Below are 23,319 nucleotides of genomic sequence, written 5' to 3'. Positions count from 1 at the left end.
AATATTTGTGTGGTTTTTCGATGTCAAACAAACGGAACGCGGCTCTTGTCCTTTGCCAGAAGCCACCGACAGGAAAAACAACCTAAAAATAAGTGTGAATTAATCCTATACTTGTTCACTGTGAATCATTCACCGCAGGATGTTCAACAGCAGAATTCCAACCCGGCCGCCGGTCTTCCCTGCAGAAATAAAACGGTCACCTGCCAATCTAACCGGGAGAGCCGGTGATTCGCGGTGTGTCAGAACTGGCAGTGCCATCTACCTGCCGGCTTAGAACCCGAGAACACAATGTCATCTATTAGAATGTCACTTATCAGCCCCTTAGATGTGACAGCTGCATTGCTTTTCTGTTCCAGGCTTGTTTTCTTTACCTTCACCTGGTGATCCTGCCAGTAACACACTTCCTGAGGCTCCATTCGCACTTGCCGTTTTGGAATCAGGGGGCAGAACCGACGTGATTCTGCCCAGGTTTCAAAACTGCGTGGCGATCGCTGCACGACACTTGGGTGCCATTATCCAGTAGCGGCTGGTGGGATTTTTTTTTTTTTGGGGGGGGGCAAACAACTCCCCTCCGGGCTGCCAGTGGAGCGGCACTACCCCCCCCCCACCACCACCACCCGCTGTCCTTACCTTGTATGTGGGCGGTGAGCATGGCGGGCTCAGGGAAAGCTGCTCCGTCTGCTGGAGCAGCTTCCGTAGCGTCTCCTCTCTCCTCCCCCCGGCGCTAGGCGTTCAATAGGTTCGCATGACGTTTTGGCCAATCAGGAAGCAGGTCTCATACCTGCTTCCTGATTGGCTGGGAGGAGGATCAGTCTTGCAACAGCAAATTTTCATTCGTGGGTGGGCTCCAGACGCAGTGCTCTGCGTCCCGAGCCCACCCTATTTTGACGCCTATTACAGACTATGGCTCTAATCAGGTGCTTAAAAAAAAAAACGCCGCTGTAATTCATACGCCCGGTGACCCGAATTCAAAAGGTGGGGGTGGGGAGGGGACCAGTAAGTGTCAATTTACACTTAAGTAGAATTCATTTTTAAGAATTGTTAAGGCTTTACTTCTACTTTAATTAAAACTTACAGGTCCCCTCCCCACCCCCACCTTTTGAATTTTTGGTATTCATCTCTCTATTAGCATGCTCTTTGCACTGCAGCACACCATTTTGGCACCTTGTGCTGCTTCTCCCTTCTTCACTATGAGCTCTGCTGTACAAAGGACTGTCAGAGGATAGGTAGGAAGAGGAGGGGGGAATATTTTTAAAGCGGAGTTCCACCCATTTAAAAGTCAGCAGCTACAAAAAGTGTAGCTGCTGACTTTTAATAATCAGACACTCACCTGTCCCGCGGTCCTGCGATGCGGGCGTACGAAGCCCCGCTCCTCACCCCCTCCTCTCTGCGGCATTCTAATTGTGGGCGCCTGGCTGTGGCTTTACAGCCAGGTGTGCGCATGTGCATGCGCGAGCCGCGCTGCACGCTGTGAATGGCCAGGCAATCTTCTGGAACCTGTGAATTGTCCCAGAAGATTGCAGGGGGGAGGTGAACTTCCTTCTGGGGCCGCGGAGCCAGAGGAGGAAGTGGAAGCTGGGTGCCCTTAAAAACTGGGTACCCGCTCCTCCCCCAAAAAAATGACATGCCAAATGTGGCATCTCAGGGGGAAGTTCCATTTTTGGGCGGAACTCCGCTTTAAGTACACAGATGTATAAAATACATCTGTGTACTTACCTATGTTTATTCAGGGCCAGTCATGTGATCCTGCAGCTCCAGCTTCCTTGTGTAGGTGAGCGGCTGCTCACAACAGCTGGTCCACGGGAGCCTATGGGTGACGTCGCAGCTCCAGGAATTCCCAGAGTTGGTCCAAGCAATCCCTTACACAGGGGAGCCCGGGCTACTGGATTACATGACTGGACCGGATTAAAAAAAAAAGGTAAGTACACAGATCTTTTTAAGACAGGGTATGCAGGATAATGAAGAAAATGAATCTGTACAGATTTCCTCTGTAGGTAAGTGGCTGCTGCAGGGGAGAGGAGGGAGCACCAACAACTGGTGGGACAAGAGAAGCCTATGGGTGACATCACAGCTCCAGGAATTTCCAGGCGTTGTCAAGCCATCCCTTACACAGGGGAACCGGGGGCTGCTGGATTACATGACTTAAGTGGATTTTTTTAAAAAAAGGTAAGTACACAGATCTTCCTAAGACGGGGTATACAGGATAGGTAGGAGGAAGGAGAAGAAATGTTGATCTGTGTGATCACCTATTTTTTATTCTGGTCCTGTCGTGTGACCCTGCAGCTCCAGCTTCCCTGTGCAGGTGAGTGGCTGCTGCAGGGGAGAGGAGGGAGCACCGACAATGGCTGATCCATGAGAGCCTATGGGTGACATCACGGCTCCAGGAATTCTCAGCCATTGTCAAGTAATCCCTTAACCAGGGCAGTCGGAGCTGCTGACTGGAAAGGGTTAAATAAAGGTAAGTACGCAGATCTTTTTTAGACACTCAATGTCCGTGGGGATACCCACGATCGTCTCACGGAGAGGAAGAACAGGGAAATGCTGATGTAAACAAGCATCTCCGCGTTCTGCCTAGTGACAGGACACTGATCACAGCTTCATGTAATCGGGAGCAGTGATCAGTGTTGTGTCACACATAGCCCCCCCCCCACATTTAGAATCACTCCCTAGGACACACTTAACCCCTTCACTGCCCCCTAGTGGTGTGACGTGGCGGGTGGGGGACTTTTAGCCTCCCTGATAAAAGTGATTTTGCAGCGAATCCGCCGCAGAGACCACATTTATCTTGAAGCGGACTGCCCGCTGAAGAAGAAGATACCGAGGGGTTATGGCAGCTATCTGCTGCCACAACAATGATACTCCCCTTCAAAGTACCAACGTTTAACAACGGTGGGCAGTCCGGAAGTGACAGAGCTGTGTAAATCTCAGAACTGGATGAACAGAAAGACAGATCTGTTGGCAGGTAAAATACCCCCAATATGAGCGTCGTCCGCTTCCCTGGAGTTCAGCTTTACATTCATTTTCCTCCCAGACTCCCCATGATTAACAGTAAATGAAACAAGAGAGTGAGATCCCTCCTAAAGAGAATATTGGGTGGGCGGAGCTGGGAACTTTGAGCCCCCCCCCAAGAGATATCAGAAGCTTAATGAGCTGACCCTTTAAACGAGCTGCATCCACTTCCCAGACAGATGGCAGTGATTGGTGGTGGTTGGCGGTGGTTGGCGGTGATTGGCGGTGATTGGCGGTGGTTGACGGTGGTTGGTGGTGGTTGGTTGGCGGTGGTTGGCGGTGGTTGGAGGTGGTTGGTGGTGATTGGCAGTGGTTGGCGGTGGTTGGCGGTGGTTGGAGGTAGTTGGTGGTGGTTGGCGGTGGTTGGCGGTGGTTGGCGGTAGTTGGAGGTGGTTGGCGGTGGTTCGCGGTGGTTGGAGGTGGTTGGCGGTGGTTGTAGGTGGTTGGTGGTGGTTGTAGGTGGTTGGCGGTAGTTGGCGGTGGTTTGAGGTGGTTGGTGGTGGTTGGCGGTGGTTCGCGGTGGTTGGAGGTGGTTGGCAGTGGTTGTAGGTGGTTGGTGGTGGTTGGAGGTGGTTGGCGGTGGTTAGAGGTGGTTGGCGGTGGTTGGCGGTGGTTGGCGGTGGTTTGAGGTGGTTGGTGGTGGTTGGCGGTGGTTGGCGGTGGTTAGAGGTGGTTGGCGGTGGTTGGAGGTGGTTGGTGGTGTTCGGCGGTGTTTGGTTGGCGGTGTTTGGTTGGCGTTGGTTGGAGGTGGTTGGCGGTGGTTTGAGGTGGTTGGTGGTGGTTGGCGGTGGTTGGCAGGGTTGGTGATGGTTTGCGGTGGTTGGAGGTGGTTGGAGGTGGTTTGAGGTGGTTGGTGGTGGTTGGCGGTGGTTGGCGGTGGTTGGCAATGGTTGGAGGTGGTTGGAGGTGGTTGGAGGTGGTTGGATCTGCTTCTGACTGCCTCCCCTCCCTGGAGAGTGAAGAGCGGCCCTGTGAAGTCTCATTCAGCGCTGCCAAATGCAAAAGTCAACAAACAAGATCCAAACTGAAATGTACACAAACAGCATCAATGTAAATCAGGGAGGCTAAAACCGCTTTGTGTGACACCAGATCAAGCAACCTGCAGCTGTGGAGTCACTATGAATACAAGCACGGCCTTGTGATGTATGCTGAGATTTGTAGTACCTGCCCCGTTGTGTCAATCTGCTTTTCTTCTCCTTGAGATAAACATGTAAAAGAGATCATTTCAATCTAATAATCTTAATAATCTGCACTAAAGTGTATGAATAGGGAGACCTTTTTTTTTTTTTCCATCCCCCCCATCCGAGTACTGAAGAGATAGAACCCCTGTCAGGTTTTTATTGCTGTCTGTGTCCCCACTGGGGAGATACACCCTCTTTATTTATCCCGGTGACCAGAAAAGAAAGACACGGGAGAGCCAACATTTTACAGTTAAATTTCAGATTCGTGGACAAAAAAAATGGAGTAAATCATCCAATAGGGACATCTGTGACTTCCTGTTTACTCTACAGTACAGAAAATGGGAGATAAATCTCCCCAACGGGAAATAGAAAACAATAAAATAGACAAGGGGTTCAGTCATTCCCTTTCTCCCTTTATAAACACTGTCCAGACAGAGGAGAGATACAAAGTAACATTGTTTATAAACATTGATCAGACCGGAGATAGAGAGATACAAAGTAACATTGTTTATAAACATTGATCAGATGGGAGATAGAGAGATACAAAGTAACATTGTTTATAAACATTGATCAGATGGGAGATAGAGAGATACAAAGTAACATTGTTTATAAACATTGATCAGACTGGAGATAGAGAAATACAAAGTAACATTGTTTATAAACATTGATCAGAGAGGAGATAGAGAGATACAAAGTAACATTGTTTATAAACATTGATCAGAGAGGAGATAGAGAGATACAAAGTAACGTTGTTTATAAACATTGATCAGACGGGAGATAGAGAGATACAAAGTAACATTGTTTACAAACATTGATCAGATGGGAGATTGAGAGATACAAAGTAACGTTGTTTATAAACATTGATCAGACGGGAGATAGAGAGATACAAAGTAACATTATTTATAAACATTGATCAGAGAAGAGATAGAGAGATACAAAGTAACATTGTTTATAAACATTGATCAGATGGGAGATAGAGAGATACAAAATAACATTGTTTATAAACATTGATCAGATGGGAGATAGAGAGATACAAAGTAACATTGTTTATAAACATTGATCAGACTGGAGATAGAGAAATACAAAGTAACATTGTTTATAAACATTGATCAGAGAGGAGATAGAGAGATACAAAGTAACGTTGTTTATAAACATTGATCAGACGGGAGATAGAGAGATACAAAGTAACATTGTTTATAAACATTGATCAGATGGGAGATTGAGAGATACAAAGTAACATTGTTTATAAACATTGATCAGAGAAGAGATAGAGAGATACAAAGTAACATTGTTTATAAACATTGATCAGACAGGAGATAGAGAGATACAAAGTAACATTGTTTATAAACATTGATCAGAGAAGAGATAGAGAGATACAAAGTAACGTTGTTTATAAACATTGATCAGACCGGAGATAGAGAGATACAAAGTAACATTGTTTATAAACATTGATCAGAGAGGAGATAGAGAGATACAAAGTAACATTGTTTATAAACATTGAGTAGACGGGGATAGAGAGATACAAAGCAATATTGTTTATAAACATTGATCAGAGAGGAGATAGAGAGATACAAAGTAACATTGTTTATAAACATTGATCAGACCGGAGATAGAGAGATACAAAGTAACATTGTTTATAAACATTGATCAGAGAGGAGATAGAGAGATACAAAGTAACATTGTTTATAAACATTGATCAGAGAGGAGATAGAGAGATACAAAGTAACATTGTTTATAAACATTGATTAGAGAGGAGATAGAGAGATACAAAGTAACATTGTTTATAAACATTGATCAGAGAGGAGATAGAGAGATACAAAGTAACATCACAGGTTTCTTTTAAAGTGTAAAAATATTTATTTTTGCACCCCTAGGAGCAATGGAATTTGCAAAGGGACCTACTCAGAGCAGATCTGACCGTTAGCACTGTGGTGACTGGTTTGAGGGTCGGCTACATAATCCAGAAAATGCTAAATGTTCAAACATCCATCTTGAAGAATAGGCACTACTGCCCCCCAATGTGCCCCTGTACCCCATTAAAAAGGACTGAGCTTTGTCACCTCCAGGCAGCACCTGTTCATGGCCAACCATCGATTAAACAACCACTGTGCAGTCTTACATAGCAGGAAGCAGAACCTGCATACGGAATTGATAAAAATGGCAGCGTCCATGCTCTGTTATAAAATTATAAAAAAGTATACATAATAACAGATATCACAGGCTTATTTAACATAATCCCAATCACTGAAGTCTCAGCCTCCATTCACACTGCACATGTCTAGTTCTGCCCATGTCTAGTAGACTTTCACTTTGCAAAGTATACCTGATCCTGTGCAAGGAAAATTTTAAAAAACAGTATTTTTGCTTGCACATGATTGGATGATGGAAGTCAGCAGAGCTTCCCCTTATTTACTAAGCTCTGGCGCAAATGCAGTCTTTTTTTCCTTTAGTAAACCAACCCCATAGTCTCACCCAGGGGCGTTGCTAGGTCTACAAAAGATCTGCGGCTAGAGCCCATAGCAGCGTAGTAAAGAAAGTCATACGCTTGGATGGGCATACACATGTATATAATATGTGTGTGTGTATCCCCAGAGAGCCCCCACTTACATCAGGGTCCCCAGAGAGCCCCCCACTTACATCAGGGTTCCCAGAGAGCCTCCCTTACATTAGGGTCCCCAGAGAGCCCCCCACTTACATCAGGGTCCCCAGAGAGCCCCCCACTTACATCAGGGTTCCCAGAGAGCTTCTCTTACATTAGGGTCCCCAGAGAGCCCCCCACTTACATCAGGGTTCCCAGAGAGCCTCCCTTACATTAGGGTCCCCAGAGAGCCCCCCACTTACATCAGGGTTCTCAGAGAGCCCCCCTTACATTAGAGTCCCCAGAGAGCCCCCACTTACATCAGGGTTCCCAGAGAGCCCCCCTTACATCAGGGTTCCCAGAGAGCCCCCCTTACATTAGGGTCCCCAGAGAGCCCCCCACTTACATCAGGGTTCCCAAAGAGCCCCCCTTACATTAGAGTCCCCAGAGAGCCCCCACTTACATCAGGGTTCCCAGAGAGCCCCCCTTACATCAGGGTTCCCAGAGAGCCCCCCTTACATTAGGGTCCCCAGAGAGCCCCCCACTTACATCAGGGTTCTCAGAGAGCCCCCCTTCCATTAGGGTCCCCAGAGAGCCCCCAACTTACATCAGGGTTCCCAAAGAGCCCCCCTTACATTAGAGTCCCCAGAGAGCCCCCACTTACATTAGGATCCCCAGAGAGCCCCCCTTACATCAGGGTCCCCAGAGAGCCCCCCACTTACATCAGGGTTCCCAGAGAGCCCCTCTTACATTAGGGTCCCCAGAGAGCCCCCCACTTACATCAGGGTTCCCAGAGAGCCCCCCTTACATTAGGGTCCCCAGAGAGCCCCCCACTTACATCAGGGTTCTCAGAGAGCCCCCCTTACATTAGGGTCCCCAGAGAGCCTCCCCTTAAATCAGGGTCCCCAGAGAGCTTCCCCTCCCCTTGGGGACCCCTGCAGAGACTCGGGGCTATGGGCCCCAGGTTCGGGGGCTATAGCCCCAAAGCCACCCCCTAGCGACGCCACTGATCCAACATTGCATTATAGTTGCACCAAAGTCAAATCACAATGGAAATCACATGACTTTGGAGTTGCAAAAATGTGTAAAGGGAGCCTTACATGTTCTTTAGCAAATTATCATTTCAAAAGTCATTCTTGGTATTTTTACATTTTCTTCGTTTAGTAAAATAATACCTGCTGATCCCGCCTTGATCCTTGTTCAGGAACCTCCTGCTATCGGGGTGACAATGCTCTGTCCCAGCCTGCGCTGTCGCCCCCTGACGTCACCCCCTGATGACGCCCCCTGATGTCACCCCCCTGGCATCGCCCCCTGATTTCGCCCCCTGATGTCGCCCCCCTGATGTCGCCCCCTGATGACGCCCCCTGATATCGCCCCCTGCCACACAGACTTTTAATGGAGACACACATTAAGTAAACATGGTTCACCAGCAGGAAAACCGCCATACGGCCATCACTGGAGTACAAATAGACAGGAAGGAGCTGTAAAGAGGTTGCAGGAGATCAGCAGCACTGAGATGCAACAAGAGATAAAAAAAAAGGTGAAAACTAGTATTTTATTATTAAAAATAGTTCATGATAAATGAAATGTCCTGGAGGTTAGGGGTTACATTTACAGTACTTTAAAGATGATCGCTTTAATATACTGTGTAAGCAAAAAAAAAAATTAAAAGTGCATAAATGGGAATCCAGATTAAATCTGCAATGAGGGGTTTAGGTACATAGGACCCCATCTGCCGGCCAATCACATGTGGCTATTGTGCTTCAACCTGACACAAATAGTGACATAAGCTCAGCATATACAGTATTTATATATACATATGTGATACATTGTTGCAGTGATGATTCTCTCTCAGTATAATCTCAGTCATTGAATACAGATATAATAGGCCATTAAATATTACTAATATCTGTTTTAAGTCTTAGGTACTAAAATCCCATTTTTCTTGTATTCCTTGGTAAAAGGGCCCCAATGTCAAGTCTTCTTTGCTGCATAGGACACAATCTGCAGGCCAATCACAGGCGGTCACTATGCGTCAACCTCACGCAAATAGTGACATAAGCTTACCTTATACAATATATATATATATTTGATACATTGTTGCAGTGATGCTTACCTCTCAGTGTATAATCATTGAATATATAATAAGCCATATTATTACTAATATATGTTTTTTAAGTCTTAGGTACTAAAATCCAATTTTTCTTGTATTCCTTGGTAAAAGGGCCCCGACGCCAAGAGCCCCAATGTCAAGTCTTCTTTGCTACATAGGACGCAATCTGCAGGCCAATCACATGCGGCCATTGTGCATTAACTTCACACAGGTAGTGACATAAACCCACCATATACAATATATATATATATATACACACACATATGTGATACATTGTTGCGGTGATACTTACCTCTCAGTATCACCTCATTGAATATATACCCTGTTTCCCCGAAAATAAGACCTAGCGTGATTGTCGGTGATGGCTGCAATATAAGCCCTACCCTCCAAATAAGCCCTACCCTGTTTCCCCCCAAATAAGCCCTACCCTGAAAAGAAGACCTACAAGGACTTTAACTAGGGCTTATTTGGGGGGTAGGGCTTATATTGCAGCCATCACCGACAATCACGCTAGGTCTTATTTTCGGGGAAACAGGGTAATAAGCCGTAATATTACTAGTATATATTTTAAGTCTTAGGTACTAAAATCTGATTTTTTCTTCTATCCCTTGGTAAAAGGGCCCCAACGCCAGGGGCCCCAATGTGAAGTCTTTTTTTTTTTGCTGCATAGGACCCAATCTGTGGGCCAATCACAGGTGGTCACTATGCGTCAACCTCGCGCAAACAGTGACATAGGCCTACCCTATACAAAATATATATATTTGATACATTGTTGCAGTGATGCTTAGCTCTCAGTATAACCTCACTGAATATATAATAAGCTGTAATATTACTAGTATATGTTTTAAGTCTTAGGTACCAAAACTACATTTTTCTTGTATTCCTTGCTAAAAGGGCCCCAACATTAAGGGCCCCAATGTCAAGTGTTTTTTTTTTTTTTTTTTTACTGCATAGGACACAATCTGCGGGCCAATCAGAGGCGGTCACTATGCATCAACCTCACACAAATAGTGACATAAGCTTTCCATATACAAAACATATACATATGTGATACATTGTTACAATGATGCTTACCTCTCAGTGTATAATCATTGAATATATAATAAGCCATATTATTACTAGTATATATTTTTTAAGTCTTAGGTACTAAAATCCAATTTTTCTTGTATTCCTTGGTAAAAGGGCCCCAAGGCCAAGGGCCCCAATGTCAAGTCTTCTTTGCTACATAGGACGCAATCTGCAGGCCAATCACATGCGGCCATTGTGCATTAACTTCACACAAATAGTGACATAAACTCCCCATAAACAATATATATATACACATACGTGATACATTGTTGCAGTGATGCTTACCTCTCAGTATCACCTCATTGTATATATAATAAGCCATATATACTAGTATATATTTTAAGTCTTAGGTACTAAAATCCCATTTTTCTTGTATTCCTTGGTAAAAGGGCCCCAATGTCAAGTCTTCTTTGCTGCATAGGACACAATCTGCAGGCCAATCACAGGCGGTCGCTATGCGTCAACCACACGCAAATAGTGACATAAGCGTACCATATACAAAATATATATATATGATACATTGTTGCAGTGATGCTTAGCTCTCAGTATGACCTCATTGGATATATAATAGGCTGTAATATTACTAGTATATGTTTTAAGTCTTAGGTGCCAAAATTCCATTTTCTTCATGTATTCCTTGGTAAAAAGGGCCCCGATGTCGTCTTCTCTTCTCCTCCGTGTTCCAAAATAATTTTTTATTTTAAACAATTTTTTCGAAAACAGATTCCAATTGAATATCCTCAATATGTCAGCTTATTATAGGACCTATGTAATGCTTGTTGCCTAACCGTCAACCCTCGATTCCTGGCCGGTGACTCTGCAGACCGTCTCCTTTTTTTTTTTTTGCAGCCTCCAATAGCCCTTGGTAAAAGAATGAAGACACATTTGGGGGTAAATTGGCGTTTAGGCGGTGAAGTCGGAAGCAAATGTACCTTGTGCTGAGCTGTGCCACCTGTCCCAGAATAGGAGAGACTGAGCCAGGGGCAGCCGGCAGTCCCATCTTATATAGTGCCTAATGCCTTGTCTTAGTGCCTGTGTTTCACAAGATAACTTTATATAGAGAAGAAGAAGTATTGTGCATTGTGCACGACTGGCCAAGGAGATCTGAAGCTCCATTCATAAGAGCAAGACGCAGCTAAACAACATGACAATTGTTTTGCTCTGCCTCACCTTACTGCAGGCCACCGACTCCGTCAGCCTCTCATTGTTTTTACCATTAAACAACAAAAAAAAAAAAAGAGCAGGCTTGTTCTCCTCTGCAGTCAAGTGCCTACAAGAAGTGTTTTCATATTCGGAGGGCGTGATTGGTTTGGCGGGGCAATGTAAACTTCCTGGGGCTTTTTCGGGTGTTCGCAATTTGGAAGCACTGAGCACCATGGATGGGGCTCTTTTTAGGCAACCTTTCAGAGGTTGAAATCTACCTGGACAACATAGAAGAGATCAAAGATCCCTGGGGGTGGAGTGGGGGGGGGGGGGGGGGATTGTACTAGTTGGCGCCTTTAAAAAATAAAAACTATCAAGCTCCCAAAAAAAGGCAGCATGAAGAACATTGATGATGAATAGTGTGATGCAGTAGAGTGCTCTGCCCCCCTTCAAATCACCCTCCACAGTAGTGTCCTCTGCCCCCCTTCACATCACCCTCCATAGTAGTGTCCTCTGCTCCCTTCACATCACCCCCCCACAGTAGTGTCCTCTGCTCCCTTCACATCACCCCCCCACAGTAGTGTTCTCTGCTCCCCTTCACATATCACCCATCACAGTAGTGTCCTCTGCCCCCTTCACATCATCCCCCATAGTAGTATTCACTGCCCCCCTTCACATCACCCCCCCACACTAGTGTCCTCTGCCCCCCTTTAAATCACCCCCCACAGTAGTGTCCTCTGCCCCCTTCACATCACCCCCCACAGTAGTTTCCTCTGCCCCCTTCACATCACCCCCCCCCCCCACACTAGTGTCCTCTGCCCCCTTCACATCACCCCCCACAGTAGTGTCCTCTGCCCCCCTTCACATCACACTCCATAGTAGTGTCCTCTGCCCCCCTTCACATCACCCCCCACAGTAGTGTCCTCTGCTCCCCTTCACATCATCCCTCATAGTAGTGTCCTCTGCCCCCTTCACATCACCCCCACAGTAGTGTCCTCTGCCCCCCTTTACATCATCATTCCCCCCACAGTAGTGTCCTCTGCCCCCTTCACATCATCCCTCATAGCAGTGTCCTCTGCCCCCCTTCACATCACCCCCCACAGTAGTGTCCTCTGCCCCCCTTCACATCGCCCCCAAAGTAGTGTCCTCTGCCCCCCTTTACATCACCCCCCACAGTAGTGTCCTCTGCCCCCTTCACATCATCCCCCCACAGTAGTGTGCTCTGCCCCCATTTACATCACCCCCCCACAGTAGTGTCCTCTGCCCCCCTTCACATCACCCCCGAAAGTAGTGTGCTCTGCCCCCCTTGACATCATCCCCAAAGTAGTGTCCTCTGCCCCCCTTCACATCACCCCCGACAGTAGTGTGCTCTGCCCCCCTTTACATCACCCCCCACAGTAGTGTGCTCTGCCCCCCTTTACATCACCCCCCCACAGTAGTGTCCTCTGCCCCCCTTCACATCGCCCCCAAAAGTAGTGTCCTCTGCCCTCCTTTACATCACCCCCCACAGTAGTGTTCTCTGCCCCCCTTCACATCACCCATCACAGTAGTGTCCTCTGCCCCCCCCATCACCCCCCACAGTGGTGTCCTCTGCCCTCTTCACATCAACCCCTAAAGTAGTGTTCTCTGCCCCCCATTCACATCACCCCCCAAAGTAGTGTCCTCTGCCCCCTTCACATCATCCCTCATAGTAGTGTCCTCTGCCCCCCTTCACATCACCCACCACAGCAGTGTCCTCTGCACCCCTTCACATCATCCCTCATAGTAGTGTCCTCTGCCCCCCTTTACATCACCCCCCCCACAGTAGTGTCCTCTGCCCCCCTTCACATCACCCCCCCCCACAGTAGTGTCCTCTGCCCCCCTTCACCCCCCCCCCCCCACAGTAGTGTCCTCTGCTCCCCTTCACATCGCCCCCAAAAGTAGTGTCCTCTGCCCTCCTTTACATCACCCCCACAGTAGTGTTCTCTGCCCCCCTTCACATCACCCATCACAGTGGTGTCCTCTGCCCCCCCCCCACATCACCCCCCACAGTAGTGTCCTCTGCCCTCTTCACATCACCCCCTAAAGTAGTGTTCTCTGCCCTCCTTCACATCACCCCCCACAGTAGTGTCCTCTGCCCTCTTCACATCACCCCCTAAAGTAGTGTTCTTTGCCCCCCTTCACATCACCCCCCACAGTAGTGTCCTCTGCCCCCTTCACTAAACATGTGCACCATCAATAAATTTGTTTTGTTTTGTTCCGTTTCGTATTAGCCATTAATTCATATTTCGTAATTCGTATCCAAAATCTTATTTTGATTCGTACGAAATACGAATTTTCGTTAGGTTCGTTAACAATTACAAACGTATGTTATGATGAATTTAAAAAGCAAAAAATACCTTTCTCAATATGGCAGTCGTGGGACTCATTATGCTCATTATGAGGGGCTCCCACCATCCCTGTGCTGTGCTCATTATGAGGGACTCCCACCATCCCTGTGCTGTGCTCATTATGAGGGGCTCCCACCATCCCTGTGCTGTGCTCATTATGAGGGACTCCCACCATCCCTGTGCTGTGCTCATTATGAGGGGCTCCCACCATCCCTGTGCTGTGCTCATTATGAGGGGCTCCCACCATCCCTGTGCTCATTATGAGGGGCTCCCCCCATCCCTGTGCTCATTATGAGGGGCTCCCACCATCCCTGTGCTGTGCTCATTATGAGGAGCTCCCACCATCCCTGCGCTGTGCTCATTATGAGGAGCTCCCACCATCACTGTGCTCATTATGAGGGGCTCCCACCATCCCTGCGCTGTGCTCATTATGAGGGGCTCCCACCATCCCTGTGCTGTGCTCATTATGAGGAGCTCCCACCATCCCTGTGCTCATTATGAGGGGCTCCCACCATCCCTGTGCTCATTATGAGGGGCTCCCACCATCCCTGTGCTCATTATGAGGAGCTCCCACCATCACTGTGCTCATTATGAGGGGCTCCCACCATCCCTGCGCTGTGCTCATTATGAGGGGCTCCCACCATCCCTGTGCTGTGCTCATTATGAGGAGCTCCCACCATCCCTGTGCTCATTATGAGGGGCTCCCACCATCCCTGTGCTCATTATGAGGGGCTCCCACCATCCCTGTGCTGTGCTCATTATGAGGGTCTCCCACCATCCCTGTGCTGTGCTCATTATGAGGGGCTCCCACCATCCCTGTGCTGTGCTCATTATGAGGGGCTCCCACCATCCCTGCGCTGTGCTCATTATGAGGAGCTCCCACCATCCCTGTGCTCATTATGAGGGGCTCCCACCATCCCTGCGCTGTGCTCATTATGAGGAGCTCCCCCCATCCCTGTGCTCATTATGAGGGGCTCCCACCATCCCTGCGCTGTGCTCATTATGAGGAGCTCCCACCATCCCTGTGCTGTGCTCATTATGAGGAGCTCCCACCATCCCTGTGCTCATTATGAGGGGCTCCCACCATCCCTGCGCTGTGCTCATTATGAGGGGCTCCCACCATCCCTGTGCTCATTATGAGGGGCTCCCACCATCCCTGTGCTCATTATGAGGGGCTCCCACCATCCCTGTGCTCATTATGAGGGGCTCCCACCATCCCTGCGCTGTGCTCATTATGAGGAGCTCCCACCATCCCTGTGCTCATTATGAGGGGCTCCCACCATCCCTGCGCTCATTATGAGGGGCTCCCACCATCCCTGTGCTCATTATGAGGGGCCCCCACCATCCCTGTGCTCATTATGAGGGGCTCCCACCATCCCTGCGCTCATTATGAGGGGCTCCCACCATCCCTGTGCTCATTATGAGGGGCTCCCACCATCCCTGCGCTGTGCTCATTATGAGGAGCTCCCCCCATCCCTGTGCTCATTATGAGGGGCTCCCACCATCCCTGTGCTGTGCTCATTATGAGGGGCTCCCCCCATCCCTGTGCTGTGCTCATTATGAGGGACTCCCACCATCCCTGCGCTGTGCTCATTATGAGGAGCTCCCACCATCCCTGTGCTGTGCTCATTATGAGGAGCTCCCACCATCCCTGTGCTCATTATGAGGGGCTCCCACCATCCCTGCGCTGTGCTCATTATGAGGGGCTCCCACCATCCCTGCGCTGTGCTCATTATGAGGGGCTCCCACCATCCCTGTGCTCATTATGAGGGGCTCCTCCCATCCCTGTGCTCATTATGAGGAGCTCCCACCATCCCTGTGCTGTGCTCATTATGAGGGGCTCCCACCATCCCTGTGCTGTGCTCATTATGAGGGGCTCCCACCATCCCTGCGCTGTGCTCATTATGAGGGGCTCCCACCATCCCTGTGCTCATTATGAGGGGCTCCCACCATCCCTGTGCTGTGCTCATTATGAGGGGCTCCCACCATCCCTGTGCTGTGCTCATTATGAGGGGCTCCCACCATCCCTGTGCTGTGCTCATTATGAGGGGCTCCCCCCATCCCTGTGCTGTGCTCATTATGAGGGGCTCCCACCATCCCTGTGCTGTGCTCATTATGAGGGGCTCCCACCATCCTTGTGCTGTGCTCATTATGAGGGGCTCCCACCATCCCTGTGCTGTGCTCATTATGAGGTGCTCCCACCATCCCTGTGCTCATTATGAGGGGCTCCCACCATCCCTGTGCTGTGCTCATTATGAGGGGCTCCCACCATCCCTGTGCTGTGCTCATTATGAGGGGCTCCCACCATCCCTGTGCTCATTATGAGGGGCTCCCACCATCCCTGTGCTGTGCTCATTATGAGAGGCTCCCACCATCCCTGTGCTGTGATCATTATGAGGGGCTCCCACCATCCCTGTGCTGTGCTCATTATGAGAGGCTCCCACCATCCCTGTGCTCATTATGAGGGGCTCCCACCATCCCTGTGCTCATTATGAGGGGCTCCCACCATCCCTGTGCTGTGCTCATTATGAGGGGCTCCCACCATCCCTGTGCTGTGCTCATTATGAGGGGCTCCCACCATCCCTGTGCTCATTATGAGGGGCTCCCACCATCCCTGTGCTGTGCTCATTATGAGAGGCTCCCACCATCCCTGTGCTGTGATCATTATGAGGGGCTCCCACCATCCCTGTGCTGTGATCATTATGAGGGGCTCCCACCATCCCTGTGCTGTGCTCATTATGAGAGGCTCCCACCATCCCTGTGCTGTGATCATTATGAGGGGCTCCCACCATCCCTGTGCTGTGATCATTATGAGGGGCTCCCACCATCCCTGTGCTGTGCTCATTATGAGAGGCTCCCACCATCCCTGTGCTGTGCTCATTATGAGGGGCTCCCACCATCCCTGTGCTCATTATGAGGGGCTACCACCATCCCTGTGCTGTGCTCATTATGAGGGGCTCCCACCATCCCTGTGCTGTGCTCATTATGAGGGGCTCCCACCATCCCTGTACTCATTATGAGGGGCTCCCACCATCCCTGTGCTGTGCTCATTATGAGGGGCTCCCACCATCCCTGTGCTGTGCTCATTATGAGGGGCTCCCACCATCCCTGTGCTCATTATGAGGGGCTCCCACCATCCCTGTGCTGTGATCATTATGAGGGGCTCCCACCATCCCTGTGCTGTGATCATTATGAGGGGCTCCTCCCATCCCTGTGCTGTGATCATTATGAGGGGCTCCCATCATTCCTGTGCTGTGATGATTTCCTGGGTTTTTTAACTTCATCGTAACGGATAATCGTAATTAAAGAACATTCTTATTTTGTCCGATTCTGAATCTCCCATAGACTACCAGTACCAGTCTCCCACTCCCATATTAAAAAAGGTCATTTTCCCAACCCCCACTCAGCAGCAGAAGAAAACCTCTGATTGGTCAACAAAACACCAGTCATGTTTAACGGAATTTGGATCCGAAATTCGTAAACAAAATTTCATATTTCGTACAAAATTCGGAAGCATAGAAATTCGTATTTCGGATCCTCCCGAATGTACGAATTTACGGAAATTTGTACGAATTTTCGTACGTAACTAATCGCACATGTCTATCCTTCACATCACCCCCCACAGTAGTGTCCTCTGCCCCCCTCCCCTCATTAGTACCCTGTACCCCCCCCCAACCAAAGTGTCCTCTGCCCCCCCTTGACATCAACCCCCTCCACACTCACACACACACACATTATGGGGTTCCCTGCCCCCTTCAACTCAAAAGTGTCCTGTATCCCCTAAAACAGTGTCCTCTGCCCCCCACAAAGTATCCACATCCATTCCCCCCCCCCCCCCCCGCCCCCTGAAAGCAGTGTCCTCTGCCTCCCCATCCCCCAAAGCATTGCCCTCTGTCCATCTCTCATCACAACCCCCCCCCCCTCCCCCACTGTTGTGTCCTCTGTCCCCCTCCAACAGTGTCTCCCCTCTGCCCCCTTCACATCATCACTTTTGGACCTTGCAGGAGAGCGTGTTCACTTAAAAAAAGCAACAGACTTACTGGCAGAATCACCAGGTGCAAATAAAGGAAAAAAAGCCTAAAAAAGAAAACGAATGCAACCATCACATATACGAATTGGCAAACTGCAATAAAATGTTTGCTTTTGGGTTCAGTACTGCTTTACTATGCTTCCCTCACCTAGTATGTGCCTTGGCTAATTGACAGGTAAAGTGAAATCACTGCCAAGTTTGGGACTGGAGTTCCCCTTTAAGTAAGAAGAATGTTTGTGCCATCCAAGTTTTCGCTGCTCTTTGGGAACAAAGACCCTACACATTCCACCTCTTCTCTCTCCGCTTCACAGAGGCTTCCATAACAACGAGGAAGAGCGCAGAGCGCCGGGAACATAATTAAAGGGTTACTCTTTTTAAAGTCCAGTATTAGATGGCTGATGACAGACGCCAAAGCCGGCTGACTTGGAAATTAAACTTTTCTTTTTTTTTCAGACTAATCTTTGGGTTTCGCTCTGAGGACGGAGAAGTGAAGATTTATTTGGTTTCGCCGGTCACAGGTGTGCTTTCTTAATCACCTCAAATTCACAATACGAAAGTAATAATGTGACCCCCCCCCCATGTCCACTACTGAGGGCAGAATGCAAATTTATTATTTAATTCTTTCAGATAGATATACAGAGAGAGTAGAAAAGGAGATGCGGGAGACAGAGGAGAGAAAGAAGTGGGGAGAATGAGGGGGGCGGGGGGGAGAGAGAAAGAGAGGCATGGAGAAGAGAAAAGAAAAGAAGGGAGGGAAGAGAAGAAAGATGGAGAGAAAGAGAGAGGGATGGGGAGAATGTGGGGAAGAAGAGAGAAGGGAGAAAGAGAGAAGCGAGAGAGAGTAGATATACAGAGAGAGTAGAAGAGGGGGTGCAGGAGACAGAGGAGAGAAAGTAGGGAGAATGGGGGGGGGGAGAGAGAAATGGGGGGAGAGAAAAGCAGGGAAAGGAAGAGAGACGGAGAGAAAAAGAGAGGGATGAGGAGAATGAGGGGAAGAAGAGAGAAATAAGAATGGGAAAAAAGGAAGAGCGGAGAAGAGAAAGAGAGGAAGAGGGGGGACAAGAGTGAGAGTGAGACGAGAGAGAGGAGGGGAACAAAGTAAGAAAAGAAGAGAAGAGAAGAGAAGAGAAGAGAAGAGAAGAGAAGAGAAGAGAAGAGAAGAGAAGAGAAGAGAAGAGAAGAGAAGAGAAGAGAAGAGAAAGAGGAGAGATAGAGGAGAGAGGAAGAGGGGGGACAAGAGAGAGAGAGTGAGACGAAAGAGAGGAGAACAGAGAAAGAGAGGAAGGGAGAGAGAGAGAAGAGAATTGATGGAGGAGAGGAGAAGAAGAGAAGAGGGAGGGGGTAGATATACAGAGGGAGTAGGAAAGGGGGGTGCAGGAGACAGAGGAGAGAAAGAAGTGGGGAGAAAAGGGGGGTGGAAGAGGGAGGGAGAGAGGGAAATGGGGGGGAGAGAGGGGAGATGGGGGAGAGAGAGAGGGGGGGAGAGAAAAGAAGGGAGGGAAAGAGAGACGGAGAGAAAGAGAGAGGGATGGGAAGAATTAGGGGAAGAAGAGAGAGAGAGATAAGAGTGGAGAAAGAGAAGAGAAGGAGAAGAGAAAGAGAAGAGAGGAAGAGGCAGGGACAAGAGTGAGAGTGAGACGAGAGACTGAGAGAGAGGTGAACAGAGAAAGAGAGGAGGGGGGGAGAGACAGAATGGAGGAGAGGAAGAGAAGAGAATGGGGGGGGGGTAGATATACAGAGAGGAGAGGAGAGGAGAGGAGAGGAGAGGAGAGGAGAGAAGAGAAGAGAAGAGAAGAGAAGAGAAGAGAAGAGAAGAGAAGAGAAGAGAAGAGAAGAGAAGAGAAGAGAAGAGAAGAGAAGAGAAGAGAAGAGAAGAGAAGAGCGAGGAAGAGGGGGGGCAAGAGTGAGACGAGAGAGAGGAGAACAGAGGAAGAGAGGAAGAAAGGAAGTGGTGAGAATAGGGGGGGAGGGAGAGAGAGGGATGGGGAGAATGAGGGGAAGAAGAGAGAGTGGAGAAAGAGAGAAGAGAGAGAGGAGACAGGAGAAGAGAAAGAGGAGAGATAGAGGAGAGATGAAGAGGGGGGACGAGAAAGAGGAGAACAGAGAAAGAGAGGGAGGGAGGGAGAGAGAAAAGACATGATGGAGGAGAGGAGAAGAAGAGAAGAGGGAGGGGGGTAGATATAAAGAGAGAGTAGGAGAGGTGGGTGCAGGAGACAGAGGAGAGAAAGAAGTGGGGAGAAAAGGGGGAGAGAGAAGAGAGAAGGAGAGAAAGAGAGAGGGTTGGGGAGAATGAGGGGAAGACGAGGCGAAAGAGAGAAGAGGAGAGAAGAGAAAGAGGAAAGAAAGAGTAGAGAGAGGAAGATGGGGAGAAGAGAGAGGGATGGGAGGATTGTGGGGAAGAACAGAGAGATAGGAGAGGAGGGAGTCATATTCTCTCCAATACTTTGAAGCATTGGATATAGGTTTTAACTCATGGTAGTCTACTAAACCAATGAGCAATGCTTTGGCCTGTATCGCAAAAGTTCAGGTTTGCTTTAAAGAGTCAGACCATCCAAAATTGATATTCAACCTAAAGTGGAGCCTGGCGGGTTGAGTCAGGTCCTGGATTATTATATGCCTTAAATACTTTGACAACAAGAACTCTTAACTGCCATAATTTCTTTGTTTCTGTCCACCTGGGAATTTTGGGTGTGTTTGCCTCCTTTGTCTGTTCGTATTACATTCTACATATTGTAATATACAGTAAATATTATTTCCAACAGGGATGGTGGGAACCCCTCATAATGGGTACATCAGGTGTACAGACCCGGGAACTCAGCACAGGGATGGTGGGAACCCCTCATAATGGGCACATCAGGTGTACAGACCCGGGAAATCAGCACAGGGATGGTGGGAACCCCTCATAATGGGCACAGCAGGTGTACAGACCCGGGAAATCAGCACAGGGATGGTGGGAACCCCTCATAATGGGCACAGCAGGTGTACAGACCCGAGAAACTCAGCACAGGGATGATAAGAAACTGCCATTCTGCTCCTTGACAGTAAGGTGTGAGGTTCCTTTGCTCCTGTGCTTCCAAAGTCCAGGGGCTACAGTTGCTTCTCTGCCCCAGGAGGAATGCTGGATCCTGGGGAGGACCCTGGTGGGGGCACCCTGGATAGGCCTGTAACTAGGCCTCAGCCTGTGGAAGATTCTGGGCCTGGCCCACGGAAAGATGAGTCCCTGTCTGCCTCTAGACAGAGGATTGCCAGTAAGCTGAAATGAATTGAGAAAGAAGAGGAGAAATTGTTAGTTTTGATGTCTGAATTTAGGAAGAAAAAACAGATTTGTGCCAAAGTATACAGTAAGAAGAGACCGGCAATGAGACCTGAGTAGAAGGCCTTGGAGCAAGCTGTGAGGGTGCAGAAGGAAATGTTGAGTTCTCTGAAGGAAAATAGCGGACTATTTAAAGAAAAATATAGAAATGAGGAACGATTCAGCCGAATGAGGAGAGGAGCCGCTTCCTGCATGGAAAGTGACCCAATCAGTGAGGAGATGAAGGTACCTACAAAGTCAGCAGAGAGTGAGAAAGTGGGCCCGAAGGATGAGCCCAGCTGTTCAACACCTCAGGCATCTGCTGAGCCCTCAGTGGCGGAGGCCTCTGTCCCCCTCCCTCTGCAGCAGCAATATGGAACATCTGAACAGGAGGTTGAGGGAGGTACTGGCATTCTGGAGTTCATCACTATGCTGGAATCCCCTTTGGCTGTGGATTCCTCAGATGATGATGAGGAGATGGACACCGATCCTCGCCCTGTGAAAGAGAGACCTTTGGAGAGAGCAAGATTCACCATGAAGTCTGCAGCAGCTGGGGGGAAATCTGATCCCACCGTCAGCCATGACATTGCAAAGGTAACAGTACAGCAAGCAGGTACAGTGTGTGTGCAGGATGGTGATGTGGACTTTATTAGTGACAAGTGGCTTGCTGAGGGTTGTAGTGCTACGGGCAGTCAGCCCAGACCCATAGACATGCAATGCAGTCTGAATTACCTGCTGAAAACAAAGCTTCAGATGAAATTGGTAGGAGTAACTATCAGCTTCTGGGGGAAGAGTCTGCAGAGAGGAGCGCCATGGACAATACAGTGACTTTGCCTGTACCAGACACAGCGGCTGTTCCTGAGAATGGTGGAGGAGATGCTCTGGAGCAGTAGTGCTACAACTCTCCAGGAGTCTGCAGTAGCCAAGACTGTGCTTGAACCCAGGAAAGAAGCTGAGTGTTCAGAGCAAGGGGAGAGGGCGGGTCTCACCTCCAAATCCAAAGACTGCTATCCCAGCTGAATCAGACTCTCTGTCAGCTGGTTTGATTATGTCTAAGGACAAGACTGCAGTTGCGGTCCTTTTTTCTGGTATGGTAACGTGCGGGTAATTGAGGTAGAGATTGGGAGATGTATGGTCTTGGACATCTCTGTGAGGGGGCAGGACCTGCGTCTGATTAACATCTATGGTCCCCAGAAAAAGTGGGACAGGAAATGCCTCTTTACAAAGATTAAGCCTTTTCTTTTTACGGCCCAGCAGGTTATCTTTGGAGGTGATTTCAACACCATTACTAGGTCTATAGACAGGAGAGGTTTCAGAGATAAGCTGGGCTATGACAAACTTTTTCTCAATGCGATAGTTAGGGAAGCAGGTCTGGTAGATGCGCACATTAATTGCTGCTTAGACAGCACAGGGTTCACTTTTCAGTGAGGTAGTAGTGAGAGTAAGATAGATAGTTTTTTTTTAAGGGAGACTCTGCTTTTTCGGCACCTGTGTGTCAGGCAGTGGCGTTTACCTATCACTGTATTCTATCTGTGACTCTGAATGCCTCAGACTTGCCAGGGGGAGAGGTATCTGGAGATTGAATTCGGCCCTCCTGGAAGACGAGAGAGTAAGACAATCCTTTGAGGATTTTTTTCAAGCACAGGTAACTATCCTAGACTTTTGCAACAGTAAGTTAGAATAGTGGGAGCTTGTAAAACAGCGGACTGTTGGGCTTTTCAAGGCCATAGGAAGAAAGAAGCAGCAAGATAAGTACATCAACTAGCAGCATTAGCTGGGGAAACTTGACCGCCTTGTTTCGAATGGAGGAGATTCTGGGGCGTTCTCTGAGGTGAAGCTCCACCTTAGGAGACATCAATATGACCAGCACACCTCTTTGATTCAGGGAAATATCATTTGCCTGACCCTTACCAGAACTGTAAACAGAGCGTAGCAGTTAAGATGGTCAATGGCCTGAAGGACAGTACAAGCTCTCTAAAGAAGTCTTGGTCAGGGATCCTGGAGGTTGTCAGGTCATACTATGCCGATCTCCTGGGAGGAAGGAACCTTGATCAGACAAGGATGTTGGCTTTTTTGGACTCCACACCAGGTCTGGAAAGTAATGTTCCTTTGATGAATTTGACGGATGAAATCACTGTAGATGAGGTAATCCAGGCTATTGATAAACTAGCCATCAAGAAAATGCCAGGGCCAGATGGTTTGACAGCCGAATTTTATAAATGTTTTAAGACAATTCTGGCTCCCTATCTTGTGGAGGTTTTTAATGGCTGTTTGTATGAGGGTTCTCTCCCTCCATGAGGCAATCTGCAGTGATCCTTCTGTCAAAGGGTAAAAATCCTTCGATGATTGAGAATTGGCGCCCCATTAGTCTTCTTAATGTCGATAGAAAGATACTGGCAAAGATTTTTTGCTGCCGATTATCACCAGTGGCAGGCAGTTTGTTATCCCACCACCAGCACTGCTCGGTCCAGGGTTGAAGCACTTTCTCAGCAGTGTTAGCTGTCCGGGAGGCCTTGGAGGGCTGCTGGTTGGGGTA

Source organism: Aquarana catesbeiana, linkage group LG12 (genome assembly GCF_042186555.1).
Source record: "Aquarana catesbeiana isolate 2022-GZ linkage group LG12, ASM4218655v1, whole genome shotgun sequence".
Lineage (NCBI taxonomy): Eukaryota > Metazoa > Chordata > Amphibia > Anura > Ranidae > Aquarana > Aquarana catesbeiana.
The sequence above is the reverse complement of the archived record's forward strand: the minus strand, read 5'-3'. Positions refer to the sequence as shown.